The sequence below is a fragment of the Piliocolobus tephrosceles genome, chromosome 18, assembly GCF_002776525.5.
Source record: "Piliocolobus tephrosceles isolate RC106 chromosome 18, ASM277652v3, whole genome shotgun sequence".
Taxonomy (NCBI): domain Eukaryota; kingdom Metazoa; phylum Chordata; class Mammalia; order Primates; family Cercopithecidae; genus Piliocolobus; species Piliocolobus tephrosceles.
The window spans coordinates 57,288,830-57,302,820 of record NC_045451.1 but is presented as its reverse complement, the minus strand read 5'-3'; the positions used below and the strand labels follow the sequence as shown (position 1 = coordinate 57,302,820).

The 13,991-nt window shown below is 40.0% G+C and overlaps 1 long non-coding RNA gene across 1 annotated transcript in view; it reads left to right on the top strand.

The window, feature by feature from the left end:
- Window positions 1-7,853, top strand: part of LOC111539648 — a 39,627-nt gene extending 31,774 nt beyond the window's left edge. The window contains exon 3 of the long non-coding RNA XR_002730744.1: window positions 7,689-7,853. This is a non-coding gene — a long non-coding RNA (uncharacterized LOC111539648). The remainder of the gene's footprint in view (window positions 1-7,688) is intronic.
- Window positions 7,854-13,991: the final 6,138 nt, after the last annotated feature.

The window sequence follows — 13,991 nt, the reverse complement described above, 5'->3', positions numbered from 1 at the left end:
TTTTATTCTAGTCATTTTTAGTAGGTGTGTAATGGTGTCCTAGTGTGATTTTACTTTGCATTTCTCTATTAACTAATGATGTTGAACAGCACGTCTTTGTCATCTATGTATCTTCTCTAGTGAAATGCCTATTTAAATATTTTGCCCATTTGTGTATGTGTAAGTGGTGGTGTTTCTTTTGTGGAGTTTTGAGAGTTCTTTGTATTTGCTGAATACATGTCCTTTGTAAGGTACATAACTTGTAAATATTATCTGTAGCTTGTCTTTTCATTGTCTTAACAATGTTTTTTACAGGGCAAGCATTTTTGTATTTGATAAGGCCACGTTTGTCTCTTTTTTAAAATAGATTGTGCTTTTGGCATCTTATTTAATAAGTTTGCATAGCTCAAGGGTTACTAAGATTTTCTTTTTGGAAGTTCTGTAGTTTTATATTTTACACTGAGATCTATGATCTAAATTTTTGTTTAAATTGTGAGGTACAGGTCAAGGTTCATTTTCTAACATATGGATTCCAACTGTTTCAGCATCATTTGATGAAAGCTACTATGCTTTCTTTAATGAATTGTCTTTGCACCTTTGTCTAAAGTCAATTGGCCATATTTGTGTGGATCTATTTCTAGACTTTCTATTGTTGTCCATTGATTTATGTGTCTAGCTCTTCACCAATACAACACTGTCTTAATGATTGTCACTTTAGAGTGAGTCTTAGGTTAGTGTGAGTACTCCAACTTTGATCTTCTTTTTCAAAATTATTTTAGCTATTCTAGTCACTTTGCTTTTTTATATAAGTACATGGATCATAGGTGTACAGTTTGCTTAACTTTTGGAAAACTGAAAATCTCATGTAATTACATCCAGATCAACACGGTGTATTATCAGCCTCCCAAAAGTCTATTTCATACCCTCAGTAAGTTATTACCTCTCCACTGCTCACTACCCATCTCTGCCCATAGAAAACATTAATTCTGACTTCTACATCAAAGATTATATTTGTCTGTTTTTGAAATTTATACAAATGGAATCATGCAGTATATTCTCTTGGATGTCTGTGAGATCAGACCGCTCTGAAATTCATCCTAATTATTACGTGTAGCATAGTTTGTTTTTTGCATTGCTGACAATGGTATTAATTTTCAATAATACACCCTAATTTATGTATATATTCTGTTTTAATAAGAAATTTGGGTATTTTTAAGGCTGTTGGAAATATTGCTGCTAAATCAAAACCACAATAGATACCATCTCACACCAGTCATAAAAGTTATTATTAAAAAGTCAAAAAATAACGGATGCTGGTAAGGTTGCAGAGAAAAGGGAATGCTTATACAGTATTGGCAGGAGTGTAAATTAGTTCAACCATTGTGGAAAGCAGTGTGGCGATTCCTCAAACAGATAAAAACAGAACTACTATTCAACCCAATAATCCCCTTACTGGGTATATAACCAAAGGAACATGAATCATTCTACCATAAAGACACATGCACGCGTATGTTCATTGCAGCAGTATTCACAATAGCAAAGGCAAGGAATCACCCTAAATGGCCATCAATGGCAGATTGGATAAAGAAAATGTGGTATATATGCACTATGGAATACTATGCAACCATAAAAAAGAACAAGATTGTGTCCTTTGCAGGAACACGGATGGAGATGGAGGTCATTATCCTTAGCAAGCTAACACAGGAATAGAAAACCAATACTGCATGTTCTCGCTTATAAGAGAGAGCTAAATGATGAGAACACAAAGGGGAACAGCACACACTGGGGCCTACTTGAGGGTGGAGGGTGGAAGGAGGGAGGGATCAGAAGACAAAACTATTCAGTACTAAGCTTAGTACCTGGATAATGAAATAATCTGTACAACAAATGCCTGTGACAGAAGTTTACCTATTTAACAAACCTGCACATGTACCCCTGAACCTAAAATAAAAGTTAAAAAAAGAAATATTGATGCTAGAACATATTTTTATATATCTTAGTGAATATATGCATACATTTCTGTTGAGTTGCCTAGAAGAGAAATTGCTGGGTTATGGAACATGCTTATGTTTAGCATTAGTCTATATTGCCAAACAGTTCTGCAAAGTGACAGTCATAAATGTAGTCAATAAATTTAGTTAAGTTTAGGATCATAAGTTTGTATTAACCTCTTTTTAAATATTTCCAGAATCTGCAGTGATAGCCTCTTCCTTGTTTTTAGTATTAGTAATATGTTCCTCATTCTCTTTTTTCTTTATTAGTCTTGCTAAGTATTTATTAATTTTAATAATATTTTCAAATATTTGTTGCCTTTTTTCTATTAGATGATTCCTTTCTATTTCAATAATTTTTGTTTTTATTTCTATTTTTCTCCCACCTACCTCCTCCTTTCTCTTGGGTTAATTTGCAGTTTTGCTAACTTGATGTTAATACTTGTGTTAGAGATGGTAAGTTTTCTTTTCATTTCTAGTTTATGCACTTAAGACTGCAAAATTCCCTGTAGCCTGTCTTTACTTGGAGTAACATGTTTTCATCTACGATCATTTTTCTTGTGCAATTGTTGTTGTTGTTGTTCCTGCTTGTTAAGTGCTTGTTTGAAATTGTCTGCTTAGCCTTTATTGTTGAAAGCTATTTTCCTTGTGTACACAATTCTAGGTTGGCAATAATTTTCTTTTAGCTTTTTTTTTTTTTTTTTTTTTTTTGAGACGGTGTCTCGCTCTGTCGCCCGGGCTGGAGTGCAGTGGCCGGATCTCAGTTCACTGCAAGCTCCGCCTCCCGGGTTTATGCCATTCTCCTGCCTCAGCCTCCCGAGTAGCTGGCACTTTTGTTCACTGTTTCTATTGAAAACTCAGCCATAGTTATATTGTGTCTCTCTGAACATCATGTGTTTGTTTTCTGTCTGTTTATAAGATACTTTTTAGTGTTTGTGGGTTAGCTTTATCTGTATTTATTTTGCTCAGAATTTGTAGAGTGTCAATTTACTAATATCTTTTGCTTGTTTTGGAAAATTCTCACAGTGTTTCTTCTGTGCAGTTATCTCTCACCTTTATAGACTACAACTACACTTATGAAAGTTATTTTCATCATGTTTCGTATGTCTCTTAAACTCTTTTTCTGTGTTGTTTATTCTATATCTCTGAAAAGTATCAACCTGAATATTTTCTACTGATCTACTTTCCAGATCACTAATTTTTTCTTCTGCTATATCTAATGTGCTTTTAAATCCAACTGAATTTCAATCCAGTTGGATTTTTAATTTCAGTGTTGGATTATTAAACTCTGAGTTTTCTGATGATGATAATGGATTTCAGTAGTTGGATGAAATTTTTCATCTTTTTGTCTATTTTGATTATGTTATTTATAGTTATTTGAAACTTTATGTCCAATAATTTGAACTTAAATATTTGCCTTTGAGTCTGTTTCTAAAGTCAGTTTTTTTTTTCAACTGTTGTTTTTGGTCATTTGATCTTGTATTCTGGCATGTTTGGTAAATGTGACCAAATGGCAGACATTATAATGTCTGCCAAAAAATTGTAGATGCTGTGGATGACATCTCCCTGTAGAGAGGATTTGATTTTCTTCTGACAGGCATATAGACCACAGGAAGATTATCTTGATCTATTGGATTTGGATTTCAGATTCAATGTTAGGGTTTGTGAGAACTGGTCTATTTTAGGTTCGTCTTTATTCCTAGAGCCTATCCCTTCAAGGAGCTCAAGGGTGAGTCTAGTATGTTTATTAGAGATTCTCTTTCTTGGCAGGCTATGAACTTCAATTTTTTCCAGCACCATGAGACTACTGAAATGTCTGCTTAGATTTTTAGCTTCTTAGCAGCTGCTTTTTACTTGTTTTCTTGGCAACTTGCCTCACACATGTGCAGTTAGAAGCTGGAAAATACCTCAAGGAAAAATTGCACATATAATACCCACTTTACATCTCTGCAGTTAGCTTTTCTTTCAGATCACGAGTTCTCAAGTTGTAGCGTCCTTGGTAGCCCTATCCACCAATTTTCAACTCCCCTGCCAATGAGACTGTTAGAAACTCTTGGCTGCTGATCTTTGTTCAGCATCTATGTTCCACAAAGCAAATTGGCAAATGCCCTGAGGGTGGCAAGTAGAAACTAGTGTAGTGTTCACTTCTATCTGTTTTTCTTCTTTCCAGCATTTTGGTCTTTCAAGATCGAGGGACATTTGGAAGATATAATGGAACTCCCACAGGAAAGAGTTTATGTAGAGTAGATTGCAAGAAAACCCAGGGATGATGGTGAGGATTAAGTGGCAAATAGAGGAAAAATTTCTAAAATTACAGAAGTTTCAGCTAGATGAAGCCTGGGAAGGGAGCCTCAGGTAAATTCACAAAAATGCCCATGAGAAAGAAAGAATCAGCTTTGAACATCTGCTTGGCCCAAAGAGCAAAAAACCATCTTAGGGCAGTCCTGATTTACATAAGGGAAGAGTTTTCTTATTCCTTTTTTTCCTCCCCTTTTCCCACACTCCAACCTATACTGAATTAGTAACAACAAATAGGTAATGTGGACAAGAGTTGGGGAGAAAAAGAAAAGAAGGATCCAATTCTCCCTTCCCACTAAGAGGCCAGCCTGCATTGTGTTTGTGTCAAAAGTAAACACAATGTCATCGAATTACCTATATTCTAAAATAATTCACTAGGTTTTGCCATCTCCGCTTCCAATGGGTAAACAACTGTATCACTGAAGCTCAGGTTCCAGTAGGCTCTCCGTGGCGGCTGTATGGGGGTTCTTGGAATGCAATTTGAAAGATAGAATGGTTCTTAATGCTTAAAGCCTCATCCCATCTAAAGAGAAACCTTGAAGAACAGAATTGAGCCCAATATGCTGATATATTCTTTTCTGAATTCTAAACTTTTTCCATTCTCGCCTTTGTAATTCTATCTCATTTCTAAGCATAAAATAAATATAGCATTGAAAAAGGTGTTTGTGTCCCAGTGACAAATATAATCCGTGTAATTGTTAAAAGGGAAATTCCAGAATCCCCATGTGGCCTTGCCTTGTATTAGGCAGGAAGAAGCATTTCCCCAAAGACAGACTTGACTAGAGTCTCGTGTCCCCAGAGGGCCTCACTGGAAGTTAGTCTTTGGAAGTTCTAGCATAAACATACTCCCACCCACCTGGCTCATGTACAGGCCATGAACAACTTGGCTTTTCTTCCCAGCAGAGCAGTTTCTGTATGAGTCACTTCTGTCTCCTTATTTTGGACTTTCTGCCTCAAAGGACCTTGAAGATCTGTCCAATACTGTACTGAGAATGCACTCAGCAAACAATGAACGATAGAAAACCTACTAAAAAGACAGTCCCCTCCTCCATGTGGGCCTGGTACTTAGTTCAATAGAAACCAATAACCTAGGCCAAAGTAACACACAGATGCAAACACACAAGGGAGTATGTTAGAAGATGAAGGTTTGTCTTTCTGAACAAAGAGACTGATCAATTCGGGTCTAGAAAACACAGTGTCCGAATGCTGGGAAGTCCTGGGCAATCTTCCATAGAAGCAGTCATAATCCCTAGACCCAACCTTCACTTCTGGAGCTGCTGTTGGAGAGCTGCCTGTTATGTACACAATAGACACACTGCATAGAGCTAACACTTGAGAAGAGAAGGCTAAGCAAAAAGATACCAGAGGGCTCACGGTGGTGGAATGGAGCACACAGGCAGTGGCCTTTCCTGTAAGCATCCTTGGCTTGGTCCCAATGTCCTTAGTGAAGGTTTCAAAGTTTTGTCCTGATGCACTGGCATATTACAAATTATTTGGCTCTCTGCCTGTTTTCAGATCACCATCATGGAGGAACTTCACTGAACAAGAAATATGTCCCTTCACAAGCCAAGTACAGTAAATGAGTTTTTATGCTTGTGGAGTATTTTTAATATTGTGGGATAAGAAGGGCCTTTCCTTTTCTATCTTAATTTTCTGACTGTGCAAACCATTATTAGTATCTTGGGGCCCCTGCAAATAGCTAAGGTCCCTATTGGTGCTTCCTTGACCACGGACTCACTAACATTTATCTGTCTGAAGTGAAAGGTATCTCTAATGATCCCAGCTGACATTTATTTAGTGCTTCTCACTCAGTGATCCCAAAGAGCTCTACAAGCTGATTTACGGGCTGTCCGCAGAGTGGAAGTGAATGGTAATGACCACAGTGATGACGATGGTGATGGATCACCCAGGCTCTGATATTTGATATGTCATGTTGTTTCTGGGGCGTTTCCAATTTCCTGAACTTTTCGGTGATTAGAAGCTGTAAGAGAGTGCTCCGTCCATTTCATCTTGCGTTTCTCAGTGGAGATGACTCTGATTGGAGCTTTGGGAGGTCTTAATTCTCGGTCCCCCTTACACAAATTTTAGTAATGAGCAGAGGGCAGACATTTTGAAATGCTGCAGTTTGTCTGCATTCCTCTTCTTACAGAATGTGGAGACATCCGCTCACCTCCTCTTTTGGAGTGCCCTCAGCCACCTGAAATTCTCTGGGGCTTTTCTGCTCCACGGGGAAAAGTGAGGAGGCAGAAGCCAGGATAAACTGTCAGTTTAGAAGGTTTATGGTGACATAATCAGGCACAGTGCTTTCTATTTTTTTTATTTTTTATTTTTATTTTTTTAAGCCATGGGAAGCCCTGGTCCCTTTTCAAACAAAATCGTTTAGGGTATCAACATGTGAAGCAGATAAAACTGAGCTGTTCCACCCCAGTCCTTCACCCTCACCCCACATCATGGTGGCCCCTGGGACCTGGATGGAAAACCTCTGGCTTCCTGGGGTTCTGGGCTGTGAACTGTACACAGGAGACCTGAATTTCTTTCTAGGGCTCCTCACAGACTTCTGAGTAAATTATTGAATATCTATGTGCTCTCTTTGTCCCATCTCTAACATAGAGACTAAACAGTCTTCATTGAATATTGCCATTGAGGCTTTTAAAGGTAGGGTGCAAGTATGCCTGAACTGTAGTAATAATAGGGGCAATATGATTTCAGGCATATTTCTAAATGCTCTCCTGTATAACCTAATTTAATTCCTATACCCTCTCTATGGGGCAAGTACTATTAAATATTATTATCTCTGTTTTCAGTGGTGGAAACTGAGGCACAGAGAGGTTATACACATTTCCCAAGGTCACTCATCTTGTAAGTGGTGTAGGCATGATTCAATGCCAGGCACCCTGACCCCAAAACCCTTTGATATGAACCCCTGACATTTGGTTTTAAAACTTGTTTGCATATTAGAATTGCTTAAAGAATTTAAAAAATTTAAAAAATTTCAGAAGACCAGGCTGCACCCTAGACCAATTAAATTACAGTCTCTGGGTGTGGAACATTACAGCATTTTCAAAAACTTCATTTATGAATTGAGCTGGGTGCCCCCAAAAAGATATGTTGATGCCCTAAACCTTGATACTTCTGAATGTGACCTTATTCCTAAATAGGTAATTGCAGGATGTAACTGCTAAAGTTAAATGAAGTCATATTGGAGTAGAGTGTGCCCTTAATCAATAGGACTGGTGTCCTTATAAACAGATGGCCATGTGAAGTTGGGGCCTGGTGAGTTGTGAGTGGCCTCTGATTAGAGCACAGCATAGCTGGAGAAGAGAGTGTACGCAAAAGAAAAGAAGTCCAGAATGGTAGGTGAAGGCAGTTTTCTTTGGCTTCTAATTTCCCATCTTCTCCTGCTTTCTCTTGTTTTTCTAGTCTCCATCTCCATCTTCTTTGCCACATCATGCATGCCCTTGAAGCATTAGAATTCCTTAAAGCTTCATGGGAGAATGCCATGGGATGATGAAGACAGAGATTGGAGTCATGCATCTGCAAGCCAAGAAATGTACAAGATTGCTGGCAAACCACCAGAAGCTAGGAGCAGGCAAGGAAGGATCCTCCCCTAAAGGTTTCAGAGGGAGCCATGGCCTTGCTGACATTTTGATTTCAGACTTCTATCCTCCAGAATGGTAAGACACTGAATTTCTGTTGTTTTAAGCCATCCACTTCATAGTATGTTGTTATGGAAGCCTAGGAAACTAATACAGCTTCCCAAGTGATTTCAATGTGCAGACAGGTTTGAGAACCACTGCTGTATTTTAATTTCGTTTCTTAAGAAACTACTGTGTGGATGGAGAAAATCCCATAAGTTATTAGATAACTTAGTCTTGATTAGGGCTGGTGCAAGTCATTTGTCATCCTATGCTAGTACTGGCTGTGCCAACTTCCAAGGCGTGGGTCAGTGTTGACCAGGTGTATTTGAGAAGGAAGATGGTTGGCATTTGTGGGGAGTGAGAGAATCACTCCCAGTGCTGCTGTTCACAGGGAAAAGTATAGTTGTGGGAGTGACTATGGGTATAGAGTAAGAGGTGCCTGGCACACGAGAGTTGAGGATGGAAGGGTGCAGAATGAAGGTTTCCTTTACAGCCAGTACAGTATAACACCGCAAAAAAAAAAAAAAAAAAAAAAAAGTCATGGGAGATAGAGTGCAGTCAACAAGGCTACCTGCAATCTAGCGATGAAGGCACAGGTGGAACAGAGCCCTATGAGAGACCACTGGGGTGTCTGGAAGAAGGGGATATTTGAATGACTCGCAGAGAAGGTGATGTTTAGGCCCAAGGGTCACATTTGATCGCTGATATGGGTGAAGGCTGTTCCGGGCACAAGGAACACCTTGTGCTGGTGTTGTGAATGGTTTCTGGTTAGAGCACAGCATAGTTGGGGAGGAGAACTTGGATATAAGAGAAGTCTAGAAAGGTAGATTAAGGCAATTTTCTTTTGGGATTTGAATATCATGATGAACGTTTCTTCCAACTTCACTTTGTAAGCAAAATGGAGTCAACAGAGGCTTTTGATCAGGGAAGAAACCCTGTCATTAACTTCAACGATCTTAATGACATTTCATAGGGGCCTTCTCCTGTGTCTCAAGCGGAAGTGTCTCATTTAATTTTTCCAATGACTTTATGAGATAGGTACTATCGTTATCCCAATTTAATGTGTTTAGGAACTGAAACCAAGGATATTTCAGTTACTGCTGAAGGTCACATTGTTAGTAAATATGGAAACCTGGATTTGAAGCCTGGTTATCTGATTCCAGAGCATGTACACTTAACTGACTTATCACTGAGGGTTTCCATCATTGGTGTCAAAGCCCCACTGGCAGTGTGAGGCAGGTGGGTAGTCAATTGCAGGAGGAGAGAACAGGGATAGGCCAGCTATAATAGAAAGTGACTTTAGAATCATATGAAATATCTCAAAAGAAGGCCAGACAAAATTTAGCAACTGCTTGTATATTGAGAGATATTCCCCTGATTAAAGATAGTTTACTGGGAGAAAGATGATACCTTTTTTGAATTAGAGAATGCAGGAAGAGGTGCGCATTGGGTGGTAGAAGATAAAGAGATGTTTTTGGACATTTTCAAAAAGAAGTACTTACAGAATATCCATGTAGATGTTTGCGAAATACACGGAAATGTAATTTAGATGTAGCTATGCTGCAAGAGATGGGTCACCGGACCTGATTCTGGGAATTTACAATTAGGATTGTGGAGACAGTGCAAGTGTGGTGCTTAAATCCATAAGCTCTGGAACTCAACAGTTGGGTGGAATCCGTAACCACCTGTTTATTAGCTGTGTGTCCTTAGACAAGCCTCAGTTTCTTTGTCTGCAGAATGGGGATACTAACTCAGATTCATATGTCATAGTGCTGTGCGGAAGATGAAATGAGAGGAGCCACGTAGAGCACTTGGCACAAGACAAATGTTTAAGAAACAGGCATTGCGTTTGGTTTTGCTTCTTGTAACCCAGAAAGATGCCCCTTGGTGATGCACCTCACTCTTCATTTCTTTTCCCTACCAAGACCTTTCTGTGTCCACATTAGAACTTAGTTTTCCTTGTTTAATCTTTCAACATAGCAGCTTCCTTTATCTTAAAGCTCAGTTTCTCTACTAACCCAGGATACTCTTTTTTTTTTTTTTTTTTTTTGACAGAGTCTTGCTCTGTCACCCAGGCTGGAGTGCAGTGGTGCCATCTCTGCTCACTGCAAGCTCCGCCTCCCGGGTTTACGCCATTCTCCTGCCTCAGCCTCCCGAGTAGCTGGGACTACAGGCACCCGCCACCACGCCTGGCTAATTTTTTATATTTTTAGTAGCGACAGGGATTCACCATGTTAGCCAGGATGGTCTCAATCTCCTGACCTCGTGATCCGCCCGCCTTGGCCTCCCAAAGTGCTGGGATTACAGGCATGAGCCACCGCGCCCGGCCAACCCAGGATAATCTTTTAGTGTTTCCTTTTTTCCTTTTTCTAGACTCAGTGTGGATGTGATTTTCTCCAGTGTAGCCACCTTACTTCATGGGGTTATGTGCCTTAGACTGAGGAGGGGACCAGGCAGTCCACGTTGCTCCATTCCTCCAGTTACCTTTAATGGTACAGCTCATTTGTTTATTTCACAAGTTACCTCTGAACATCCTTAGGCAACAATTCAGGAATTTTCTTTGTATGCCTCACAAGCAGTGTCTGGTATGTAACATATATACATGTAGAACAGATATGAATAATAGTTGCTCTTCTTAGGCAGGATTGAGTGGAATCAGATAACAATAAGAAAAACCTAAGATTGGTTTCCTACTCTTTTAGTACTACAAGTGTCTATAACAAAGGAGAGAAGTGTAGAGGAGATGAGTTATTATCATTTCAATTATGATGCTAAGAGAAAGAAAAAGAACTTTTTACCCTGGAGAAAATAATGGACATGTTGTGTGGGTAGGGTCATCTGTCCCTGATGGTTTGGGGGCTGTCGTTAGAAACCAGTTTGAAAGAATGATTGTGTGGACTTCTACCATAGGCTCATAAATGAGGTCCTTTCCAGGATTGCTCCTTTTTTCAGTCCGTGCCAACCCCAAGCATTGCCTCAGTTTTGGCCAGACGCAGTGGCTCATGCCTATAATCCCAGCACTTTGGGAGGCTGAGGCGGGTGGATCACCTGAGGTCAGGAGTTCGAGACCAGCCTGGTCAACATGGTGAAACCCCGTCTCTACTAAAAATACAAAATTAGCTGGGTGTGGTGGCGGGTGCCTGTAATCCCAGCTACTCGGGAGGCTGAGGCAGGAGAATTGCTTGAACCTGGGAGGTGGAGGTTGCAGTGAGCCAAGACTGCACCATTGCACTCCAGCCTGGGCAACAAGAGCGAAAAATACTCTGTTTAAAAAAAACAAAAAAAAAAAAAAGAAAAACAAAAACTCAACACTTTATCAAGTTACCCTCCGGCTACAAATATTTGTATGACTTCCCTGTGCCTAAAGAAGTGAGTACCAAAACTTTTCAGTAGTCATCAAAGTGCTCTGCCCTCAGCTCCATCTCATCTCTCCACCCTTCTCTTTCCCACAGCCCTTCCATCCAGTGCGTCAGAGCTTCTTGCTACTCCTCATTCCCACCTCTATGTGTGGCCTTTATCTTTGTGCTACACACAAATATCCTCCGGAGTCAGCATCCATTTGCTGAGTGATCAGCAGTCTTTAATTCTCTCATGCACTTTGCCTCCTAGATCAGCCCTACCCACCTGCCCTCTTGGCCTCCTTACTTTTCACAGACCCACAGCTTGCCTGCCTCCTACCCTACCTGAATACTCAAGTTAAAACTTAGATCATTTGCAAAAGATCAATAAGCAAACTAATGAAATACATGTAATTAAAAAGAGAGTGTGGTCTGCAATGTTAAACAGTGGGTTAAGGGTGAAGGCTGTAGCCTTTGGGCTTTCGCTTTTCATAGCATCTGGCTCAAGGTGGAGTAGACTCTGTGAGAGCTGCAACCTTCTAGGGGCCAAGCCTACATCACTGGTAATGTAAAGGGCTTTAGAGAGGAGGTGTGAAGAATATCCTCATGATCTGAGAGAGTAGGACTCCTTAAACATTTAATGTAGTAACAGGAAGGAGCTTGAGAGAATCTTGTTGAGTAATTATTTGTGATCCTTCTGACTGCCTATCTGAGTCATTCTATCCACCAGTCAACTGGAATTTACCAGATTTCTCTGATCCTGATTGAGTTGATTTATATGAACTATAGTGAGTTTCTTTTTGGACACAATGCTCCTTGGAATTAATCAAACTTTGGGTTTGTCTACGATAATCAGTTCGATAGTTGCTTTCTGCCCAAGGATGACTCCTTGCCTTCATTAAATCTGAAGGTTTCAGCTTTTGTTAGCACAGGCCATCTCAATCAATGCAGGCGAGTGCAGCTGTCTCCTAAATGAGGCTGTCAAGCCAAGGCCCCAATAACCATTGGTTACTAAATGTTTAATGATCTGCTTTGTGTGTCACAGCACCCTCATCACATTCAGTCTAGGGCCTTGAACCTTACCTTAAAAAAATACTCTTTTCTAAAATCTATCTTGTTACTTACCATTTTTATTTTCCTTTTTAAAGATTTTGTTATAATGCATCAGCACAGTGCACTAGGAAATACAAAGTGGGACCCGAAAGCTGACAGAGCTGAGAACCATCAGCTCCATGGCACCTTCTGCATCCAAGAGGGTAGCATCTCCTTCATATGCTGCCTATTAGTGCTGTTTACCAAATGTTCTCATCTCTCTTCATTCCAAGTATGTACATGATATGATTGTATTTCCTGACTCCCTTTCTGATGGTATCAGGTGACTAGGTTTGGTCAATGAGCTGAAAAGATAAACAACATATGTCACTTCTTTGCTGGAGCATTAAGGTCAACATGAGACTCTTCCAGGTTCAATTTTCTCTTTGCTACTGTATCAGCCTGGGTTCTTCAGAGAAACATATATATTATAAGGAATTGGTTCACACAGTTATAGGGGCTGAGAAGTCCCAAGATCTCTGGTTGGCAAGCTGCAGACCCAGGAGAGATGATGATGTATGTTCCAGTCTGAGTCTGAAAGCCTGAGAATGAGGAAAGCCAATGGTGTAAGTTGGAGTCTAAGTTGGAGTTTAAGGCCGAGGACAGATGACTAATGTCCCAGGTTAAAGACAATCAGGGGCCAGGCGCAGTGGCTCACACCTGTAATCTCAGCCCTTTGGGAGGCCGAGGTGGGTGGATCACTTAAGATCAGGAGTTTGAGACCAGCCTGGCCAACATGCTGAAAGCCCATCTCTACTAAAAATACAATAAATAAATAAATAAATAAATTAGCTGGGCATGATGGCAGGTGCCTGTAATCCCAGCTACTCAGGAGGCTGAGGCAGGAGAATTGCTTGAACCCAGGAGGCAGAGGTTGCAGTGAGCTGAGATTGTGGTAACAAGAGCAAAACTCCATCTCAGAAAAAAAAAAAGAAGACAATCAGACAGAGAGGGCAAAGACTCCCTTACTCATACTTTTGCTCTTATCTAGAGTCATCTATCTATCTAGGGCTCAGAGTAGATGAGGCCCACTCACACTGGGGAGGGCAATCTGCTTTACCCAGTCTACTGGCTCAAACATTAATCTCATTTAGAAACATTCTCACAGATAAACCTTGAATGATGTTTGACCACATAGCTGGACATCCCAGGCCCAGTCAAGTTGACACATACTTGGCATCCACATGAATCTTCCTAAACCATGCTTAATCTCCAGATAAAGACCATAACAAGACTATAATTCCACCCAACATGACACAACTATCCTGCATACAACTGAAAACACAGTAACCTCTTCCCCAGAAAAAGAGGTAAAATCCTTGAGTGATGTTTACCCTTCTCCTTGATATCCTATACATGAAATAGTATGACGTATGAACAATACTTAAATGTTATGATATAAAATCAGTACAGCTTATGCTAAACAATAAGGGAATAAGAGAGGAAAGAAAACAAAGATTTTTACTCAGTACACACACACACATATATATGTATATTTACAACAAAATAAAAAGGAAATACTCAGGAAAATTACAGTCCTCATTTCTGTAACTGGTTATGTGGTCGTAGCTGCTGCTTGTAACTATCTTCTTCCACTACGCATTCTGTATGCCTTTGCCCTCTGCAAATGCCTTGGTTAGTCATGATTTTTCATC